Source organism: Pyrus communis, chromosome 16 (assembly GCF_041283825.1).
Source record: "Pyrus communis isolate YQ-2024b chromosome 16, ASM4128382v1, whole genome shotgun sequence".
NCBI lineage: Eukaryota > Viridiplantae > Streptophyta > Magnoliopsida > Rosales > Rosaceae > Pyrus > Pyrus communis.
Window position 1 is genome coordinate 15106351 of NC_142580.1, and position 24082 is coordinate 15130432.

Here is a 24082-nt window from a genome sequence, read left to right on the forward strand (position 1 = left end):
TTTTTTTTTTTTTTTTTAAGTCACACTTTTGCAATAATTCTGTCGCCCCCACCTCTTTTTCCTCTTCCTTTTTGACTTGCTAACAGTAGCTTGCAATTTCTTTTTGTGTGCGTGTACATTGTTCTGATGATAAGTATGACAGTCTGGCACCGCTGGGTCCCTGGCTGCACTGTATGCGGATTGCTATTTGCACAGTCAGTGCAACATTATTTGCACAGTCGCCGTACTCCATCTGCTTCTCTGGGATCGCATCATCATTGCGCAACCATTGCACAATCGCTGCAATATTTGTTGTCTTGTGGTGGAGGAATGAGAGAAAGCATCACTTAAATCAGGCAGCCCTTTATTGAAGTCAAAGCCACCTGGCAGCTGGTGTCTTTTTAATGCTATTTTCTCGAAGAAGTTGAGTCCAAATGTTAGAGCTCACCAGCTTGCAGCAACAGACTTGTCACTAACCCAAGTCCAGTCTTCTCAGCAAGCTGATTCAGGAGATTATCAAGCCACAGAGACTTTTTAGCTTCCGTTTAGATGCGTCTAGATACGTTGATATGAGAGAAAGAACAATTGGGCATCGAAGCATCATGACTTGAAAGTGTTCTCGGGGAGCGGGGAGCTACACTTTCTCGATGCCAAGAGGAGATTTCACGCCTAGAACAAGAGAAAGGTATGACTATGGAATTGCCCATCTTGTCTCCCACCAAGGTAGAGACTTTGAAGACTTCGGAAAGCTTGCTTGAAGATCACCTCCGTAGTTTTAGGGACATAGTTTTCGAGTAGTGTCTTCTGCCTTCTATTTTGTAATCAGACTTTTCCTTCAAAGAAACAAAGTGTTTGCATTCTTGAATTTGCTCTTTATTCAAAGTGTTTGTGTTTTTGTTGATGATGTGACTGTACTTGAAGTTTCGAAGTTACAAGTTGCCTACGTACCCTTGGTTGAGGAGGGATCAAGTCATGACGTAGTTCAAATGAGTGATGGTACTTTTTTTTTTTTTTTTTTTTGGATTTTAATGGCGATTTTGGTGATGATTTTGCCGTACACAGTTTATGCTCTTGTGGGCCAGGAGTGTGGTACGTTTGCTTTAGGGGTAGTAGCGCTTCAAAAATCGGCCGTTGATGGGGCCGATCTTCAAGCCGTCTTCTGCCATGATTAAGTAGGCGCCATTGGTGTAGACCTCTTGTACTACGTAGGGTCCCTCCCACTTTGATGTGAACTTGCTTTTTGTCTTGTGAGTTGTAATGATAGGCCTACGCAATGCCAGCACGAGATCTCCGGCTTGGAAAGACCTTGGGCGGACTTTCTTGTTGAATGCCTTGGATAATCATGCTTGGTGGCATTCCAAGTGTTGTTGAGCTTCGAGCCTTCTTTCATCCAGCGCTTCCAACTCTTAAAGGCGCAACTTTGCATTTTCTTCATCAGTCAAGCCTTCTTGTATAGTCATCCTTAGTGAGGGGATTTGACTTTCGAACGGTAGCACAGCTTCCACGCCATATACAAGAGAATAAGGCGTAGCTTGGGTGGGAGTCCTGTGTGTAGTCCTATATGCCCAAAGTGCTTCACTTATTCTTTCATGCCAGTCTTTCTTTGTTCGGCCGATTACCTTTTTCAGGAGGTTGCACAACGTCTTGTTGAATGCTTCTGCGAGGTCGTTGGTCGGAGCATGATACATAGAAGACTTGTGCTGCTTGAACTTGTATTTGTTGCAAAGTTCGTCCACGAGTCGGTTGGAGAACTGTTTTCCGTTGTCAGTGATAATGTAGCGAGGCACACCATATCGGTGGATGATATGCTCCTTGATGAAACGAACGACAGTTTCTTTTTTGACTTCCCTTAAAGGTATGGCTTCAGCCCACTTGGAGAAGTAATCTGTTGCAGCTAGGATGTAAGCTTCTCCTGCAAATGACTTTGGCATAATTGGTCCTACAACATCCAATCCCCATGCGTCGAATGGCCATGAAGCAACTGTAGGGTGTAATGGTTCAGGCGGTTGATGTATGAAGTTGGCGTGGAATTGGCAGGCTTGGCACCTTTTGGCGTGTTCCAGGCAGTCTTTCACCATGCTCGGCCAGTAGTAACCCATTCTTTTGAGTTGGAAATGTAGCTTTGGTCCAGACTGATGCGCCCCACACACACCTGAATGGGCTTCTTCCATGGCTTGATTGGCTTCTTCCTCACCTAGGCATCTCAGGAGCACTCCTTCAAAAGAGCGTCGGTACAGTGTTCCTTTGTAGTAAAGGAAGCGGAGTGCTCGTCGATGTATTTCAGAACGATGTCTAAGATCATCTGGAAGCTTTCCGTGCTCTAAATAGTCGATCAGCGGCTGTCTCCACTCTTCAGCATCGACTGGAAGTACTGAGATGACATTTGTATCATCCGGTGACATTTCATTAACGAACGAAATCACCCATCTTTGGCAAACTGGCACGTCTGCAGCTTCATCTTTTCCTAGTGTCATACTCGAGGCTAGATTGGCGAGAGCGTCTGCCATTTGATTTTCTTTTTTTGGCACATGTTCTAGTGTCACAGCCTCGAACTTTTGTAGCAGTTGAGTCGCCAGCCGGAAGTATGGGACAAGATCATCTTTCCTCACCTCATATTCAGTTAAGAGCTGATTGATTATGAGCTTAGAATCGCCGTATACCTCGAGAGCTGTGATTTCCATGTTGATCGCCATTTGGAGCCCAATGATCAATGTTTGGTACTCAGCAACATTGCTAGAGCATAGCTCACTCAGTTGGAAGGAGTAAGGTAGTATTTGCCTTTGTGGCGACATGAATACTACTCATGCCCCCGCTCCGTCTGCTCATGCGGATCCGTCGAAGAACATCGTCCATGTCGGGAAGATGTCGATGTAGAACACCTTCTCGTTAGGCAAGTCGTCTGAAATTTTCCAATCAACCGAGATTGGATGATCAACAAGGAAGTCTGCTAGCGCTTGTCCCTTGACAGCTTTAGCTGGGATGTAGATGATCTCATATTGATTAAGAAGCAAAGCCCATTTAGCGAGTCACCCTGTCAAGACTGGCTTGGACATGACGTATTTGACAGGGTCGACTTTAGCAACCAGGTGGATGGTGTAAGCATGCATGTAATGTCTGAGCTTCTGAATGGCAAACACCAAAGCGAGGCACATCTTTTCTATTGGGGAATAGTTCAACTCAGCACCGGTGAGAGTTCGACTGAGGTAGTAAAGTGCTCATTCTTTCTGGGATTCATTCTCTTGTGCCAAGAGTGCTCCGATTGAACTTTCCTGAGCAGCAATGTACAATATGAGCGGTTTCCCGAGCAAAGGTGCCCCCAGGACAGGTGGACTTGACAAATATTTCTTTATGCTTTCAAAAGCATTATGGCATGCTTCGTCCATACGAATGGAGCATCTTTTTTCATAAGGCGACTAAACGGTTGACAACGCCCCGCGAGGTTGGAGATGAAGCGTCTGATGAAGGCTAGCCGTCCTTGTAGACTTTTCAGCTCGTGCAGGTTTCTTGGCTCGGGCATGCTTTGAATGGCCTTGATCTTTGATTGGTCCACTTCAATACCACGATGCTTGACGATGAAGCGGAGGAATTTTCCAGAGGTGACGCCAAACGCACACTTTAACGGGTTCATCTTGAGGTTGTATTTTCGCAGCCTTTCAAACACTATTCGCAGATCCTTCAAGTGGTCTGATCTTTTCTTTGTCTTAACCACCACATCATCTACGTAACATTCTACGTTTTTGTGTAGCATGTCATTGAAGATTTTTTGCATTGCGCGTTGATACGTAGCTCCGGCATTCTTTAGACCAAAGGGCATCACCTTGTAGCAGTAGATACCTTTTGGAGTACGAAAGGCTGTTAGTTCCTCATCTTCGAGGGCCATGCGAATTTGATTGTAACCAGAATAGCCATCCATGAATGATAATGCCTCATGGCCAGTGGTTGCATCCACCATAATTTCAATGATTGGCAAGGGGAAGTCATCCTTTGGGCAAGCATCGTTGAGGTCCCGAAAGTCTACGCAAACACGTATTTGTCCTGATTTCTTAAGGACAATGACAATGTTGGAGATCCACTTGGGGTATTGCACTTCTCGAATAAAGCCTGCTTCGATTAGCTTGTCGATCTCGACCTCGATTTGTGGGATAAGCTCAGATCGATAGCATCTTTGAGTTTGCTTTATCGGTCGTGTTCCAGGCCTGACCGCAAGATGATGAACATCGATGATAGGGTCCAGGCTGGGCATTTCTTTGTAGGTCCAAGCAAATACGTCTTTGTACTCTAACAACAGCTGATAATACTCCTCTATCTCATCCGTACTTAATAATGCACTTACGAAGATAGGTTTTGGTTCATTGCTTGTACCCAAGTTGAGTTCCTTGAGATCGTCAACCGTGGCTTGCCCCCCATCTTCGAGCTGAGGTGGTGCAGCAGTGACATCTTCCTCGGGGATTTCATCTTCTTTACCTTCTTGAACCGTGATGTGGAAAACATCTTGGACCTCCTCTTCAGTGTTGTCTTCTCGAGCTTGTTGGCATAAGGATTGTCCAATGTGGATGATAATACGTCTTCTTACTTTCAGTGGTCCATTTGTGTCGACCTCTAGGATTGCTTGGCGCTTCATCCTTGAAGGAATCAAGCTTCGAACGTCGCCTTTTTCTGCTAACCCATCGAGCTTTTCTTCCTTTGGCGTTGTCTTCCTCTTTCTAAAAGGCTTCTCATTATCTTCAAATCTTTCCGAAGCTGATCGTCGCAGATGAGAGATAGCTGTGTTGCTTTATTTCTTAGGCTTTAACAACCTTTCAAAAACAGAGCTTTGGGATGTTGGCGTGTTAAGCCTCTTGAAGACAGAGGTTCGGTCTTGACCACCAATGCGATTAAGCACTGAAATTCTGGAGCTTGAATGGCTCATCCTACCGAAGATTGACGTTCGAGGGGCAGGTTTAGGCTCTTCTTGGTCTTGTTCGATGCCCACACTAACGTATTGAGTGCTAGTGTTTTTCGCTTTGTTTGAAATCATCACAGGTGCATTTGGTGTGAAGCCCAGTCCGGCTTTGTTGTTGTCAACTCCGTAACCATGCTCCTTCAACTTCTTTTGAGTTTTTGTGAGATTACGTTCTTCGTCATTGACAGTGTTTGAAACCTTCTTTCCAGCCGTTGCAGAAGAAGCGAAGTCATACCCGGCTTTCGACATGAGTTTGTAGGCGTTTGGGTCGAAGCCTTCCTCGGTCCTCTTGGTTGGAAGAAAGCTTGATTCCACCTTTTTTGGTAGAGCTTTTATGAAGCCTTGTGGTAGTCTTGCGACCTTAGCACCCCCTAGCTGTGTCAGAGGCAAAACTACATTCGTCTTGAGCAACTTCACATTATCCATGTGCCACTGTGTGTCGGTTTTTCTTGTTCCAGTTTCGAATGGAGCTTGACCATTCTTTCTTCTTGACATCGGGATATACCGGAATATGGGCGTGTTCGGTCCTTTTGAAGGCATCCTACTGCCTTTGGTTGTTGCAGGTTTAGCAAACTCGTCATCGTCTTTGCTAAAAGATGGCACGACTTGCTCTTTTTGCTTTTTAGGCATGGCTTGCCACTCCTGCTTTTTAAGTGTTGCTTTGCTCGTGGATTTGATCTCTTTCGGAAGAGCTTCGGGTACTATGTCTTCGTCCATGTAGAACTTGGCGTCTGCAAAGTGTGATTCAGCTTCAGTGAACGGCTTGGTGTCACCTTGGATCACCTTCACTCCTTCTCGGTAAAATTTTAGGCATTAGTGAAGGGTGGACGGTACTACCCCATTTGCGTGGATCCAAGGTCTTCCTAGAAGCAAGCTGTAGGAAGTTCTTGCATCAATCACGTGGAATATCGTGCTTGATTTGAGCTCACCAATGGTCATCTCTACCCGGATCATGCCCATCGCCCTTTGTCCTCCTTGGTTAAAACCCTGGATCAGCAGACGGCTCATGGATAGTTCATTCACCTTGATGTCGATTATGGTCATAGTTGATTTTGGCATGATGTTTATGGCCGACCCACCATCCACAAGCATGCGGTTGATTTTGTGTTCCCTTACGTACTCCAAGACGAAGAGATGACGGTTGTGAGGCTTTGATCCCAGCAGTAGGTCTTCGTCAGTGAAGTTAATTGTGTCATGGGTGGCACAACATGTGGCACATTCATATGGCTGAAGCTTCGAGCTTTCGTCGTTACTTTCTTGTACTTCGTGGTCACCGGGACTTGCCAAGACTGCTGCTAGTGCTCTTCGCATCTTTTTTGGCAATTGTAGCGCTTCCTCGATGCTAAAGTGTGTTGGTAGACCTTCTTCAGGTGTGAGGCTTTTTTTTTTTTTTTTACCTCAGTGGCGATAGCTTTGCCTTTTGAGGGCTCTTCTATTTCTACTTCAACCATGTGACAAGCGACGGTAGTGCACTAGTGGAAAAAGTCATTCGGGAAGTACTCATGCAAGGAAACGGCAATGCGTGGCTCCTGCTCCATAGGTTCCCCAGCATATGTTGTCTTATCATCCTTTATGTTTCTTTTAGGCTCCCATTGTTGCGGCCGTGGTGATTTCTTCTTTGTTCCACCTTTGACTGTATAACTCGTGGTCTTGGCTTCCTTATCTTTTTGTAGGTTACCAATATCCATCCTTCTTCATCATCGGTATGTGCATCTTGGTCGCTTCCCCCCAGTGATGGTTGTGCAGGAGGTACCGTGCCGCTTAAGCATTCACGGGAATGGTCGGGTGTCGCTTGGAGAGGCACGGGATCGAACGATCCAAACGCAATTGTAGTGGTATGCGTCGCAGCCGTGTCCTCAAGGTCGAGCTCAATTTGCCCTTGTTGTGCTAGCTTCATGATGAGTTCTTTAAGAACGAAGCACTTGCCAACAGGATGGCTCACAATACGATGGTACTTGCAATACCTAGGATCGTCTATGCGATTCATTTCTTCAGGACGCTTGCATTCGGGTAGCTCAATCACCTTTTTTTCCAGAAAGTCATCTAACATGGCAGCCATGTCAGAGTCAGGAAAAGGGTACGTTTTCTGTTCCAACTCTCTCAAGGTGCTCTTGTATATGTCTTGGGTGCGAAGAGGCTCACCTTTCTTTATCTCCTTCGCTTTCTTCTTGGAGGAGATCTTGATGGGCGCTGAGGAGGTCTTGATAGGGGGTAGTGTTGACGGTGAAAGCTTCCTTAGCGGGCTTCTTCCCAGTCTTGTCTACATTTGGGATGAATACTTTGTCCTTCTTGAAGTTAGTAATTGGCTCATTTTTCCCGTGATTAGCGATACTCAGCTCCATGTCGTGGGAACGAGTTGCCAGCTCTTCGAATGTTCTTGGTTTTATGCCTTAGAGAATGTAATGTAACCCCCAGTGCATGCCTTGAACACACATCTCAATGGCAGAGGTTTCAGAAAGCCGATCTTTGCAATCCAGACTTAAGGAGCGCCATCTATTTATGTAGTTGACGACAGGTTCATCTTTCCACTGTTTCGTACTAGTAAGCTCTAGCATGCTTATAGTACGGCGAGTGCTGTAGAAACGGTTGAGGAATTCCCTTTCTAGCTGGTCCCAACTGTTGATAGACTCGGGTTCGAGGTCAGTGTACCAGTCAAAAACGTTACTTTTCAGCGAACGCACGAACTGTTTGACGAGGTAGTCCCCCTCTGTCCCAGCATTGTTGCAAGTTTCAATGAAATGGGCGACATGTTGCTTCGGGTTGCCTTTTCCATCGAACTGCATGAATTTTGGGGGCTGATAACCTCTTGGCATCTTCAAAGCATCAATCTTCTTGGAGTAAGGCTTTGAGTACAGTATAGACTCATGTGAGCTTCCTTCGTACTGTGTCTTGATAATGCTTGCAATCATCTCCTGTAGTTACTGGATAGAGAGAGATCTCATGAACGCTGTTGCTTGGTCTAACTTTGGCTTCTCTTCAACTTTCTCCGCTGGTGGCTCCTCTTTTTCGTCGACTTCTTTCTTTAATAGGCCAACATTTGGGTCGACTTTCACGTCGGGCAGCGCATCTAGTTGGTTGACAAGTGCGGCAATCTGCAAGTCCTTCTCTTCCACAGTCCGTGTGAGCTTTGCGATTGCTTCATTCATCTGAGCTAGCTGCTCCTCGATTGAAGTTGCTCCAGTGGTCATGACTTGCATGGTTGTACTGCCGCTCGAATCAGCGTCGGAAAGTAGGGACTCTGAGTATTTCCTCGGGCTTTCTCCTCTTGACGCCCTTAACGAGGCTTGGGTGATCACAGGCTCGTGCCTCAGGTGCTCTTGATCCTTTGACAGAGTTAATGCAGGGGCGGAAGCCGCGGCAAAAAGAGCTCTTGCCTTACTTCGGGTTGTGATGCCCGAAATATCACCACTTGCGGCGATGATGTTCTTGTTCTTTGCTTTGATTGCAGGAACAGCTTGATCCTTTCTTGATGCCATTTGCGTTTTTTGATGGTTTGAGGATAGAGATGAGAGGTAGAGATGTCTCACTGGGCGTGCCAAATTTGTAAACACGAAAAATTTCTGAAACAAGAAACAAGAATACGTGTACAAAATATATTTTTGTATTAATGATTTTGGGGTTACAATCTCTTTGTAATTTGATCCTCTGATTCTATCTTCGTAGGGTGTAGGTTTGTGGATGAGTTGTTGATCCAAAGGGCCGTCGGGGCTTGATCTAAGGATGAACAGTTGATGAATGGATCTTCAAGGGGCGTTGGGCTTGATCTTGAAGAATGGGTGTATGGGTTTGTTGAGGTTGTTGATCCAAAGGGCCGTTGGGGTTTGATCTTAGGATGAACGGATGATGAATGATGAACACTTTCTTCAAGGGGTCGTCGGGGCTTGATCTTGAGTTGGTGGGAGTTCTTCAAGGGTCGTTGGGGCTTGATCTTGAATGAGGATTTGACGAAGAACGAAGAGTGCTTTCTTGATCCTTCGGGATTTTCTTGACAGCTTTAGAGCTTCAAGGCTTCAAGGTTTTGGTGTGTATGTAAATTTCTCTTCCTTTTCTCTTGATGAAGAAGCCTATTTATAGGCTTTGAGAGTGAATCACCACCATCCATTTTTTTGGTGAAGTGAGTAGGTGTTGTAGGTGAAATAAGTGTGTGAGGTTGGTGAAGTAAATGGAAGTTGTAGGTGAAATGAGTGTGTGATGTAAGTGAAATAAGTGGAAGTTGTAGGTGAAGTAAATAGAGTTGGTAGGTGAAGTAAGTGTGTGAGGTTGGTGAAGTAAATAGAAGTTGTAGGTGAAATGAGTGTGTGATATAGGTGAAATAAGTGTGTGAGGTTGGTGAAATGAATGGAGTTTGTAGGTGAAATGAATGTGTGATGTAAGTGAAATGAATAAATGTTGTAATTTTAATACATTGGTTAACATTTATTTCACTGAAATTTCGAAGTCTACACATACATCACAAACTAAAGTATTTATGGCAATTATGTACCTTGCATAGCACTTCAATAAAGTTGGAGGAGATATTTGTTCAAACTTGCATAGCACTTTAATAATATCGTCGCACAACTGTTTCACATTGGACTAGCGCAAAGATCTTCCAGTTAATTAAGAAAAATATCTTGTCAACAACATAATCGACTTCACCATGTCTTCGGGAAAAAGGTGTTGAATTTCCACTGGAAGAAGGCGTTGAAGTATGACATGACAATCATGACTCTTAAGATCGGAAAATTTGCCTCCATCCACATTTGTGCAACACCCGATGTTTGAAGCATACTTATATGGAAACTTTACAGAAGATAGAAATTGCAAAAACTCTTTCCTCTTTTCTAGTTTCACCGAAAACGATGCGAGCTTCTTTCTGGCTATGTCTCCGTCCCTCGTCATCCATAAACCTAGCCTAATGCCCATTTTTTCCAGATCGATCTGAGCACGGAAGCTCGAACAACCTTGTCTTGGGGACCCAGTTTAGATATGTGTCTGACCTTGTCCTATTTACGGATTTGCCCAAATGAGAAAAATCCAACCGATTCACTTGAGCCAAAATTTTATCGCCGGACCATTCTCTGGGTCTGAATCGAAGCTCTGTGCCATTGAAAAAGGCTGTCTCGTTCTGACACCACTCGTGGTCCCATGGCAACCATCTTCGATGCCCTAATTAACAAAATTTTTCCACGTGCCAACTAGACGTCGTGTCTTCTTTGCAAACTAGGTATGCGTAATAGCCCTTAGTGCTCCACACAGACATCATAGCATACGCAAGAAAATTCTTTATAGTCCACATCACGGCTGCTCTCAAAGTGAACATATTCCCAGTAGATTTATCATATGTGGGAACACCGCTTTCCCATAATTATTTTAGTTCATCAACCAACGATTGTAAATACACATTAATACACATGCCCAGATCTTCAGTTATCAACAACGTCATCATCATATATTCTTTTTTCATGCATTTCCAAGGCAGCAAATTATACGAAATTGCGAAGATTGACCAAGTGTTGTGGTTTTGGTTTAGAACTCTGAACAAATTAAACCCATCTGTCGCAAGTCCTAATCTAACGTTCCAAAGATCACGTGCAAATTCGGGTTACAACCGATCAAACTCTTTCTAGGCCTCTCCATCTGCAGGATTTCTCATAACATCGTCATCCACTCGTCTGTCTTTATGCCACCTCATGTCGTTTGCAATGTGCTTCGACATATACAATCGATGCAACCTGGGCTTTAATGGGAGATAACGCATAAATTTTTGTGAAATCTTCGTTCTTTTATTATGAATTGTCATTTTATACCGCAACTCATTACATACAAGGCATTTATCCAACTCTTGATTCTCTTTGTAGAACAAATTGCAATTATTTTTACACACGTGAATTTTTTCATATCCCAATCCAAGACCACCCAGCACATTCTTTGCACTTTTATGATCTTTAGGAAGATAATTGTCCTTTGGAAGCATCTTCTTGAAAACCCCCAAAAAGTAATCCAAACACTAGTTCGACATATGAAACTTTGTTTTTCCTTGCATCAACTCAACAATGGCCGTGAGCACCGAAAATCCTTCGCAATTGGGGTATAATTCTTGCTTGGCACTTTTTAATAGTTTTTCGTATTTTTCAAAGGTTTCATTGTCCATGGTGGGAGGGACATCATCTTCTACATCCATATTTGTATTCGAACTAGCGATTGGAAAAACATCATTGATAATGTCCATAATTTGGTTATTTGGCTCCACAATAGATTCAACTATATCCACTGCCCAAGTAACGTGGGAGGATGAAGCATATTGTATTTGTTCTCCATGATGATTCCACGTAACATAGGTTTCCATCATCCCATTTCTCACTAAATGGTATCGAACAATTTCAAAATATTCAGTCATTAAGTTGTTACACTTTCTACAAGGACATCGAATTTGAGTTGAACCACGGTTGTTTACAATTGCAAAATCAATGAACTGATTTATTCCATCCAAATAATCATCAACACATCTGTTAGGATTATGTATTCACTGTTTGTCCATTTCACTTGAAAACAAAAAAAAATTACAAGGGTTACAACAACTTCAATTATGACATGCCACCTTATGCCTCCGGTATGGGTCCTATCTCTTTCGAGAATACACAGTTACATGCTGTAATTTAAGATTCCAACACAACAAAGTTTGAGTGTGGGAAAATTTCGACATTATCTCTCTGCAGTTCTTCAAGTGCACAACGTAGATACAAAAAACTATGATGCACTTGAAGAACGCAAAGAGATGCTACCACATTTCCCACATTCAAATTCTAATGAGTGAACCGCAAAATGCAACAGGTAAATGTGCAATCTCAAACTGTCCAAAATTTTGGGACAATTCAAGAATTAATCGGACTGCAGTCATGCTTTCGCATCTATTCGCGAAATGCAACAAATTCTCAAATGAGAAACTAAGCTCATATGAACATTGCAAACCATTTTTTGTACATCCATACAAAAATGATTGCATACAAATACATAAACTCACAACACCTATAAACTACATACACCACACTTTAAATGAATGGAAATTAAATAAGTTAGTTAAGAAAAATTATACCTCAAACAAAATTCCATCAAGGGAAGGCAGCTGCATCAATTGTTTTGCAGGTTCTACCTTCCTGTAATCTGATTAAGTTTAGAAAAGGGGAAAACTTTGCGCGACGAAACCATCAGTGCGCAAAACCTTGGGCTTCAACTTTTTAGGCGCCATCCAACTACGCTTTCCCGCATTTTTTAAATCCATTGTGCGACGAAACACAGTTCGTTGTGCATATTTTTTTTTTAAACATTTGTTTTTCGAAACCACATACAATTTTTTTTTTTTGCGCCATTTATTTTGTTTGGGCCCCATTCACTTTTTTTACATTCTTTTTTCACAAATTTTTGGGTGCCATTCATTTTTTTTTTCCCGTTCAATCTTCAAATTTTTTCAAACCAAATACATATTTCATAACTAAGAACTTATTTCATTATACAATTTGTGCATATTTTATTGATATACATATTTATTAAAATTTATTAATTTTATTCATAATAAACATTAACTACATATTTAATCAAAAAATTTCATACTAAAAAACTTAAAATTCATATCTAATTATTCAATAAGCAATAAAATTAAAATAAGAAAACCTATTCTACACATCCGCTGGTACTTCTGGTTCTTGCTGTAGTGCTGCAGTGCATTCATTATCAAACTTCCATTCCTAGAATCTCGACTTGAATGCATTGTCGGTAGCCTTCAATAGATTTGGTTGTCAATGTCTTAATTGGGCTGTTATGCAAAAATTAATAAATTAAAATCTCACTATTATATTATATTTAACAAACATAATTATTATTTAACTAATGAAATTAACACATACAGCTAACTCATCAATCATGTGCATCTTCAGCTCATCAGGGATGGCTCTCCAATACTCCCAATCTGCAGCACATTTGGTACGCGCTCTTACATCAAACCAAAAGTCGGTGCGCTTATCTGACTTCACAACCCTTATTATTTCGTTAGCAGTGATTCGGTAACGGCTCCCACCATAAGTGTGTCGGGCCCGTACCGCAGCTCTTTTCTTCTTGTCTATCAACAAAATATTTTTTCATAATACTGAAGCTAAATAAAAAATTTATACAAAATGCAAAATTTTCAACGCAAATCTTTTCCAGAACCTTTGCCATTCGTTGTCTTTGACAAACGCGCACCACTGTCAGCCATCGTACCAACACTCAAAGAACAAACTGATTATAATTGTCAGAATTGTAAAGCATTTCCAAAACAAAGTGTGAAAAATAAGGAGAGTAGAAATGCATATTTATGGGAAGGTTAGGGACTTTGTGCGACGAAGAGTTTGTCGTGCAAACATCTGCAGTAAATACGGTATTTATTTGTTTGATTCAGAAGCACCAAATACGCTAACCTCAGTACAACAAATTGCTACTTTAGTGAGAAATGTTTCAGCGAGAAACAAATTGTCCTCATTGTAGAGTACGTTTCAACGAGGAAAATTTTGAGTTCTTGCAAGAATTGAGTTTAGTTTGATCTCCACACATGTCAAAGAAACAACAAGGAAAAAAAATCTTTCTGCGAGGAAATATTTTTGTTGTTGTACATATTGCTAGTGAGAAAAATTTATTATCTTGTTGTAAGTTTAGCGGAAATTATTTTTCCTTCTCACCAAAATATTTGCGAGGTTCTCACTAAATAAATTTTTTAGCGAGGAAAATTGAATTCCTACTATAGCACTCCCGCTATAATTTTCCAGAATTTTCAAGTAAGGCGCCCTTTTATTCACCTTTTACCGCTGACAACCCAAAACCATTTCCAAGTGTTAGAAAAAAAAAAAAAAAAAAAAAAAAAAGGGGGAGAAAACATGAAATCTCAGATAACATCATTTAGTCTATCTGATTCAGACACTCTCTGTAGAACGAGAAAGAGTTGAGGGCGTTGCACTCTTGAGTGTTTTGAATCACTCTCCAAACCCAATCTTGCTGGTCGACGACGATAGTGGTAACTGGTAAGCTCTGTCCCTCTTCTCTTCTCCAATCCCCCTTTTCTTCGTTCTTGTTTCTGAACCCTAACGTTGATCGCCTTTTCTCCTTTCTCTCTTTTGTAGCTTTGCACTCCAATTCATGTTTTCTTATTGGGTTCACTTTGTTTCTCTCTTTCTATTTCCCTTTATGTGGTAATTTTGTTCATAAATAGACCCGATTAAAACTGAATTTAATTTAATTTTTGAGATTTTATGCACGAATGGTTGTAGGTGAAATTTTCTTGGGATTTTAACCTACAACACGAATTGCCCATTTGTTTAAAATAACAAATTGTTGTCTCTTTCCATTTCACCTACAACACGAATTGCCCATTTATTTAATTAAGCTTTTTCTATGGGATTTCATCTTTATGTTGTAACTTTTGTCTTTGCTAATGTTTTAATTGATACGATTCTAACTAATTTTTTCATTTGTTATTTAGGGTATAATCGTGCATTCTTGGAAAAAGGTTTTGGTAAGTTCTTTACAACTTTGTTTTAATGAATGGAAAATTTCATTTGTCTATCTATTTAATTCATGTTTGGGTGATCAGGGTTTGCATTTGTTTACTAGGTATGCCATTTATCCCACTAAAATTCCTCTTCACTCCAAACACTCTAAATCTTATGATCAATAGTTTTAATTTTCCTAATGAAAACTCCATATTTGATATGTAGTACAATTGGAGGGTTTAAAGTCTTTTTATGGTGTTCACGACCAGAGGTCACTCTCTCTGCTCATTCTTTTTATGGTTTTTTAACCTTATGTTTGTTTTTTATTACAGTGATTAGTCATTCAAATACATGACCACATGTCACTCTCTGCTCATTGTCTCTCTTTCTCTCAGTCTCCCAACCATTTCTACCATGACCTCTAGTAAGTTTCAATTCAAAACAGCTGATTTTGATCAACTAAGGGTTGTGTTGTTAACTTATATTTTTTCAATTAGCAGTAAGAGAATGTAATTCTAGTTGGAAATCATTGAGTATACCATCTGCTTTATCTCCTCTTAGGTAAGTTGTTTGACTTCTAATTTTATTGTTTTAACCTCTCATGTTGTCCATGTTGGGAATTATATGTGGATTTTGATTTATAAGATATAGATAACAGTTTTTAGCAATGGATCGAAGTTGGATATTCCTTAGACATAGATTTTGTGATGCATTCACTGCTAGTTTAAACTCTTTTATATTGGTTGTAAACAAACATTTGAATGAGAATCTTCATACAAGACATGTTATCCATGTAGAGACTGCCTAAATGGGAATCTTCATTCTTTGCATGTTATTCGTTCCCATTTAAGAAAGTGAATCAAATGACCCAATAGAGAATGATAGTGATAGTGAGAATCATGATGATCACAAGACGTTTGAGATGTTACATAGTTTTCAAAGGGCAGTAGATATGGAAACTAATGTGATGTACTTGCATGTTTTGATTTTTGCAATTTCATATAGTTATGGCAATTGGAGAAGCTACTAATGTGATGCATAGTTTAACTTTGTTCATTTTTCTTCTCGAAGAATATCATTATGGCAAGAAAGAGGAAGCGAATCCATTTTGACTTTTCAAGTGAGGCATCAATAGACAATCTACAAATTAAGGTTGATGCTGTTACAACTTCAAACAGTAGGGTTGATGCTGTTATAACATCAAGCAGTACCTAGGGGAGTGCTAATGGTATGCCTTTTTATAAATCTCAAAAGGTGTTATGTTTTATAGCATGAAAATATTGCCCTTTTCTTTTAGGCTGTTATTGGTGTTTTCAATTGGTTCTTTTTACCTTGGTCTTCGTCCTTCTTGTTCCTCTTGTTTTGTACTTTCTTTGTACATGTAAAAGGTTCTTGTATCTTATGTAAAATAAAATTTGCATTGATGATATTTTAGTTGAACAAAAGAAAAAAAAAAACAATCAAAGACCTGTGGAAAGAATTCTGATAAACTGCAAGAGCAGCTTGGTGGTAAGAAAATACCAATTACTCTGACAAAACTAAAAGGGAAGCCCACAGGTTGAATTCCTCATTTCTTTTGAATGATATTGGTTTTGTGGTTCAGACCTATGCACCACTAAATGTGAAGCAATGGAGGAATGTAGAAAAGAAGGAAGTCGATAAGATGATTGAAAGAACAACGGTGAGTAATATTGTTTTTTTACACATTACTTTTACATTGAGTATGTAAAAATCTTCTTAAATTAGATTTACCAATGACTTGATTCCATATAGAGCAAGTATGATATTGATATGTCACTCCCTGATGTTGGTACATATATTAAGAATGTATTACAAAGGCGGTTTGTTAATTTTCGACACAAGCTGAAGAAGCATTTTGATTCCTATCCAACTTTGGAGGAGGCACAACAAAATAAACATGAGGATGTAAATAGTTAGGAGGAATGGAAGTTTATTTGTGATCGTTACGCGAGTGTTCAATTCAAGGTACACATGTATATTAATGAACTGAATTGTTGTTGTCATGTGTGTTGTTTACTTTCTTGATGTCACGTCGTTTAATTTTGCTATGTAGGAACGTTCAGATAAGAATGCTATCAATAGGTCTCATTTGACTTACAATCATAAAGCGGGGTCAAAATCCTTTAGGGCCCATGAATATGAGATTGTAAGATGTGTTTTTCTTAATTTTAATCTAGATTCTAGGTGGATAAAGGAGATTAACTTTAGTTTGTGATCCATGTATTAGGAAGCCAAAAATGGAGAGTAGCCAAGTGCATTCGATTGCTTTGAGTTGGGATGAAGGAGCTAAACCGAAGTGGGTAAGTTGGTTATGTATTTTCTGAATCCTTGACAAGATATGTTATGTGAAGAAATATTCAAGCGTAATTTTTTTTTACTTAAATGTGATCATATTTTTTACTTATAATGAATATATTATGCCCAAAAACAGATTTTTTTTTGCCTATGATATATATCAAGAGCACACACATATCATCCAAATTTACTTAGTATATTTTGTTGAATGAAACACAATATTTGTAGTCCAAATTCATTGGCTCCCTGTAATTCTAGGAGATACATGCAGATTGTGTATTCACTTAGTTAACGAGCTGTATTTTCATTTGTAGGAAAAGATGATAGGTATGAAAAATGACACAACTCTTCCAGGTGGTAATGTGACATTGACAAATGATGAAATTGTTTTAGAGGTCCTTGGTCATAAGTCTGGTTACTTCAAGGGTCCTTCAAAGTTTCTTTCTTCTGAAGACTCTGTTGAGCAAACATTTAGAAGAAAGAGTTGAGATTCAACAAGAAGAGCTTGTGACAACAAAACAAGAGCTTGTTGAAACAAAAGAAGAGCTTGATGAAGCAAAACAAGAAATCCAAGAATTGAAGGATAATCAAAAGAAATTTGAGGAACTCGTACACAAAATAATGGAAGGCCAGCAACCACCTCAGGTAGTCCTTTGGTTGTGCTGGAATATGTGAACTTTCATAGTTGCTACCCATTAATCTTCACCAATTTTGTAGACTATGAATTATCATTGTAAGCTATTGTGTTTTGGACTACTATAATTAAGTTCTAGTACTTTTCATCATTCATTCTTGGTACTAAATTCCAGTTACAGGGAGAAACCAAATTCTCATAGTACCACTTATGAGAATGATTATCTCAACTTACATCGTGGAATTTTACCTTCATCAAAATTCTCCCTAAAGGCTTTGCTATAGCGAGAAAACAAATGTCTTGTTGACATTTTTCAACAATGAAATTCAGTCTCACAATATATGATCTATAGTGAGAGATAATATGTTCATTGCTGTAAAACTTACTTACAAATTCCTTGCCAAAAATTTTATAGTGAGAAATTTGATTATTTTTGCGAGGAATTTTGTCCTCGCGCAAGTTATTGAATATCAATAATTAGGTTGTCAAAAGGTTTTGGCGACCACATTCCTAACCTTTTAGCGAGAAATTATCCCCGCTTTAACTCCACCGCGAGAATAAGTTCCACTATCGTTGTATCATTTTGGTGAGGAAAAACTTCCTCGCTATGCACATTCCCCGATGGGCCTACTATGAGGAATGAGTGAGGAAATAATTTCCTCGCTAAAAACCTATAGTGGCTAAATGACAACTGTTAGCGAGGAAAAAATTTCTCGCTAAACAACTATTTTGTTGTAGTGCCTAAAATTGAACACCTTTCGCGTGATGAAGGGTTTGTCGCGCAAGGTTTTGCATAGGGACGTCCTTTGTCACGCAAACGTTGTAGTGACGAAACTAATCCGTTGTAATTTTGAAGTCTATGTTTACGTAAACTTCATAATTACAAATAAATTTTCAGTTATAATATGTATTCTAAAAATATTTACTACCTTAAATAAATTGATATTATATTCCATTCAATTAATACCTTAAATAAATTGATATGATATTCCAATCAATTAATACCTTAAATAAATTGATATTATATTTCATTCAATTAATACCGTAAATAAATTAATATTATATTCCGTTCTATTATTTAAATAACCAAACAGAAATTAAAACCTAATTAAGTCCAAATACATAACTTATAAAAAAAAAAAAAAAAACCTTAAATTTAAATATTGTCATGCAAAACATAAATTTAAAACTATTATTTCGATGGTCTTGGTCCATTCCGTAAGACTTCATAACACCATCGATTGTAACCTCCCTCCAACGCATCCTCCATCAACTTCATCAGATGTTCATTCGTATCATCATCAAGAGTATACTTACATTGTTATACATATATGCAAATAATTAGTTCTAACATATAACAAAAAATTTCACAAAATTAATTATTGATCCATGAACAGCATACTTACTAATAATTCATCCATCATCGCCTTCTTCACATTCTCGGGCACATTTTTCCAAGAACGGTACTCAGCAGTAGGACAATTATTCCCCATGGCTATAGCAATTTGCATGTGCGAACTGAAAAAGCTGCCGTGGATCATTCAGGTTAGTGGCGTGCAAGCTTTGATCCTTGTTTTTATCCTCCATCCCAGCACGAATAGAATTGTGAAGAATAAGGAGAGCAGAAGCAAATATTTATAGGAAAGTTAGGGTCTTTGTGCGACGAAGGCTTTGTCGTGCAAAGACTTCGTCGCAGAAAGGCCCGTACTAAATCCAGTCTAGATTTCTCTAATTCACACGCACTGAATTGTCTAATTCAAAACTAACAACTTCGTCGCGTAAGTGTTCATCTAATTCCCATGCATTGAACACTCTGCCCCAAAAATTGAAGGATCTTTGAGTGACGAAGTCTTTGTCATGCAAAGTTTTCCTGGGAAAATATTCGTCGCACCAAAAAAAAAAAATCCCCCATGGTTTTCTTACTAAGTTTGAGCGACGAACACCTTTTTTTCGTCGTGCAAACTCTCTTGCATGACCAAGGTCTTTGTCGTGCAAATTTCACCAACCTTGTGCGACGGAAGCTCTCTTGTGGTTGTACAAAACACCCTTGCGCAATGGATTTTTCTTTGTCGCACCAATAGTTTTTCCTACTAGTGAGACAAGCAACTTGGGCTGGTTATGGATTAACTTACTTGTAAAATAAGAAAAATCCAAATTACACCATTCAAGAACACTGTCCGTAGTTCTTTCAAGAACGAAAAAAACCTCAAAATCCTATTAAAGCCAAAACGATCTCCACTAGGGTTGGGATCGATTTCAACCGGTTTGGTGTTTTGCTGAAATTGAAAACCGAAACAAAAGTATTGTTCGGTTAGTTTGATTTTTTCTCGAGTTTCGTTCGCTTTGGTTTGGTTTCAGCTGGGTTTTTTTTTTTTTTTTTTTTTTTTCAGTTTGGTTTGGAGTTCGGTTATGTTTTTATTTTTCATATGATGCCTAACGTCACACAACATTGCAGCTTAGAAAACAAGAGGAACTTAAAAGGCTTTACTACGCTATTCACATTCATTTTTACCTACACACACTCTTGTTAATTTTTTACCATTGATATTCTTTAATTCATTGAATCCGATGACAAAAAATTGAGAGAAATATGTGAGAAGTAAAAATGCGGGTGTGGATAGCACTACCCTACAATAATTCACATTGTTTCACCATGCTTAAAATCATGAAAGAAGGAATGCCTCATTACATGTAAATATGAATATGGCTCTTTACATGTAAAGAGCCAAGCATCAACCTTTAGGCTAGGGTACACAATGTGCCAGCTGAATAATTAGATATTAAACTTCTTAATAAAGTGATTCGAACCTTAAACGGTTAAAACCTCCAACTTGTAGAAAGAATATCCCTAAACTATAGTGATACTGACGTATAAACATATTTGCTAACCGCATTGCTAGTAGAGAATATCCCTAAACTATAGTGATACTGACATATAAACATATTTGCTAACCTCCAACTTGTAGGAAGAATACCCCTAAACTATAGTCTAGGGATATTCTTCCTAAAGTGAATTTTGTCACTAAGCAGTAAGGATATTAATTTAAAATCGAGTTCAATGTTTCTTATAATGAGATAGGATCCTCTCCGAATCCTCTTTGTGAGGATTCTAGAGATAAAAAATGCCAATAATTGACATTGCTTCCTCAAACCAAACCTAATCTAATTCTAAGTTTTCATTCCCAAATCCCACAACAAACCTGACTGCACAGACAATAGTTTAGTTAAGTGCATGAAGGTCAGATAAAAATTTGAAAGAACAGTTCACGGTGTAGCATTGTCCATCATAGTTAAACCAAATAGAAGCATCAAACCCCCAACCCAGACCTAGTTTACATTACAAACAAGAAAAACAAAAACACACAATAACCTAATCACATGTCAAAACAAACTAATTAAGTAGATGGAAGATCCACCCAAATATCAAGAGAGCAGAGTCAGCAACTCAGCAGACCACCCAAACCTTACCTCCATTTTTAATCCTCCACAACACAACTAATGAAATTGAGCACTCGCTTAATTCGAATTTGCAAGATACCTGCCAAGGATAAAGTTATGAAATTCCTTTCTTTCTGTGGAAGCCAAGTGCATGCCCAATCCCAAAGGAAATCACAATCCACACGAAATTAAGCCAACTGCATACCTTTGCCATACATACATACATACATATATATATATATATATATATATATATATATATATATATCTAACTTGAAAAATAGACAGTTCAGATCGTTGAAATTCGATGTGGTGTAGACCCCACAACTAATTTTCATTTAATATATATACACACACAAGCTAGGCCTTGAGTGTAGTGGTTCAATTGGAATTTTATTTTTCATTTTTATTTTCCTTCCAAGAACCATTTGATGAACTAGCAAGGAAAACAATACAGAGCAAGACAACCTAAAGAATGTTAAGGTTCTATCGTGAAACCAATTATTAATATGGAGAGTAGCCTAACTATTTATTAGCATAAGATTTTTTTTTTTTTTTTTTTTTTTTTTTTTTCTGATATGAGATTCATACTCTTACCATGTCCCCTTATATGTGGCTAATTTTCAAGCTATAATACGTGAATTGCACAAATTAGGTGATGTGGAACACGTGTCATTGTTAGATTTCACACATGAGACAACCTGCGTTGATACAATAACGAAAGTTGAGGTTTTACCATTAAACAAAAGGAAAACTAATGAAAAAGACTTGAACACTTTGAGTTTTAATGATAATAACAAAATAAAGGGTAAAGTGAATAGTACCAGGATTGACGTTTTAGTGTAAAAATATGGTTTTTCGTTAAAGTAAATAGTACCATGGGCTTTTCGTTAAAACTCTCTTAAATAAATTGTTAATATATGGAGCAGCTCAACTACTTATAAACACATACAAGGTCCATTTTTTTCTTGATGTGACCCAACACAAAATTGTCATTACTAAGAAAAAAAGTCTAAAATAGCATTACCCTTTTATTCAAGTAATAATTATGCTGAATTTATCTCATACTATGGGAAGAAAAATTTGAATTCAAAGACAATAAAAAAGCACACTGCTCTAATCTCTAGCTAACGAACTACGTCCAGGCTTACAACTCTCAAAAACACTCTTAGCATACAAGAATTTTCAGTAGTGTCTTGTGTGAGCCTGATATCGGGTCCATATAAGTATTTTTCATTACAATGCAAGTTGGTATTTTGTTACGTGCATACGTTTAAATTTGCATAAAAAGAAAAAGTTAATATGAGGACTCACATTTAGAAAGTAATTGGAATTTCTCACTCAGTTTTGAGTGCCTTTGAAATAGAACCCAGATCCTTTCCGGATCATTTGAAACTAAACCTAAGGATCAAATGATTTGGACCGTTGTAATTTAATTCAATAGCTACAATTATTATAATTTTAGAGGGACCTCCTGTTTGTAGCTGTTGGATCAAATTTCAACGCCCCAGATCATTTGATCTTTAGGCTCAGTTTCAAATGATCCAGAGAGGATCTGGGTTCTTTGAAATAAAGTACTTATGGTTAACTACTATAAAATTACACCTACCACCAAATTTACTTTGTTTGCAATTTAAACATGGTTTAGTTTAATGGAATGGTAAACCTTTTTTCTTCACATGAATATTTGAAGGCTTTTTAGTTGAGGTTCACATAAATCTTCACTTTGATTCTTCACAATGAAAATTGATAGAAATGTCCTGAGTTTGTCTAACATAAATCATTTAGGTTCTTTCATGAAAAATCTGTCAACATCCTCGTTAAGTAGATGAGTTTGTTAGACAAAAAAAAACCCTTAAAAAGAGAATCACATTGTCAGTCACATTCCAATTTTACAAGAATATTGATATATATTTCATAGAAGAATCAAAATGATTTATTAGAAACAAATTCAAGAACCAATTTTGTTGATTTTGATCATAAAAAACCATATTAAAAAGTTATATCAATGTTAAAGAATCATTTGACTCAAAGGCATTTGAAAAGATTGTACATGATAGCTCTCTGCTATGGCTACTTTGACCTTTCTTTTTTATTAAAAAAGAAAAGGAAACAGGGAAAATGAGGATAAACTTAACATATATATGATGCTCTCTGCCCGCTGCCCCTGCCCGGATCTTGAGATTGTGATCTCTCTTTGCAGTAAAATTGAAGTTTTAAACCCCTTTCATTAAAGAAGAAACATATTCAATCATGTTTGTACTAACTCGAATATAATCACGATTACATGTTTAATTAGTTGTCGTGTAATCAAAGTAATTCTATACTCTCACCTGTTACTATTACAATGTGAATGATAGAGGGAATGAGAAAGAAGAGACAATACGAATGTTGTCGATGCCTCCAATCTTTTAGTTTGCTTCACTTTTACGATATTAAGCATTTTATGTATGTTTGGGGTGAGGAATTTTTAAATTCCAAGAAACTTAGACAAGGTAATGAAGAGACGAATAACAAAAAGTTAGATAGAAAGAATTAGAAATGCATCTACATGAGCATCACAAAGGCATGTGAGAGAAATTTACGAATGACTACTTGAAATGTGTCATTTACAAATCCTTTTATAATGTTCATGTTTCTTATTCCTCCTATTTAGTTTTTTTAGATCTATTTATTACTCATTATGCCTTAATTCCTTGAAATTTGGAAGTTCCTCACCCAAACTTACATTAAACAAATGAGAAAAAGTAGAGCTCCTCGTTGTGGTTGAGTCTAACCAAGAATTTATGCTATTAATCCCTGTAGTGTGTGTGTGTATAATACAAAAGAAAAGTAATTGAGGATTTAGAAACAAAGATAGTACTTCACATTACAAAGGGAAATACTATTGACGCTTCAAAAAAGTTATTGTACAGTCGTATGTAGACAAGGGAGAAATGACACTTTGAAGAGTGCGTGACATTATATTGATTACAATGGTACATTACTTTCACAATATAAAATAAAATAAAACTAAGAATATCACTAACATTGCATAACTAGAAATAAGTAAAGACGGGACGGAGGCTTTTATTCACCTTATTATGTGTAACTGGTGTCGGTGGTATTGTCGATACTTAGTGAAGTGAACTTGAGCGTCAACATATCTCCAAAAATAATAGTTCCAAGGATTTGGAACTAAGGAAACCTTGTGGACTCCGAGTTAACTGAAGGAGAGATGGTAGTGGGAAGTTATTTGTAGGTTGTCCCCAATTTGGGAAGTCAATGTTGTCAAAA

General features: G+C 38.4%; 2 pseudogenes across 1 annotated transcript; one reads left to right on the plus strand and one right to left on the minus strand.

Annotated features, from left to right (window-relative positions):
• Nucleotides 1–2801: 2801 nt before the first annotated feature.
• On the minus strand, nt 2802–7263 carry LOC148690035 (uncharacterized; annotated as a pseudogene).
• Nucleotides 7264–15498: 8235 nt separating this feature from the next.
• On the plus strand, nt 15499–17519 carry LOC137732081 (uncharacterized; annotated as a pseudogene). Its single transcript, XR_015957468.1, has 6 exons — nt 15499–15625; nt 15865–16099; nt 16192–16404; nt 16493–16585; nt 16671–16739; nt 17049–17519. The product of XR_015957468.1 is annotated as an uncharacterized LOC137732081 (transcript).
• Nucleotides 17520–24082: the final 6563 nt, after the last annotated feature.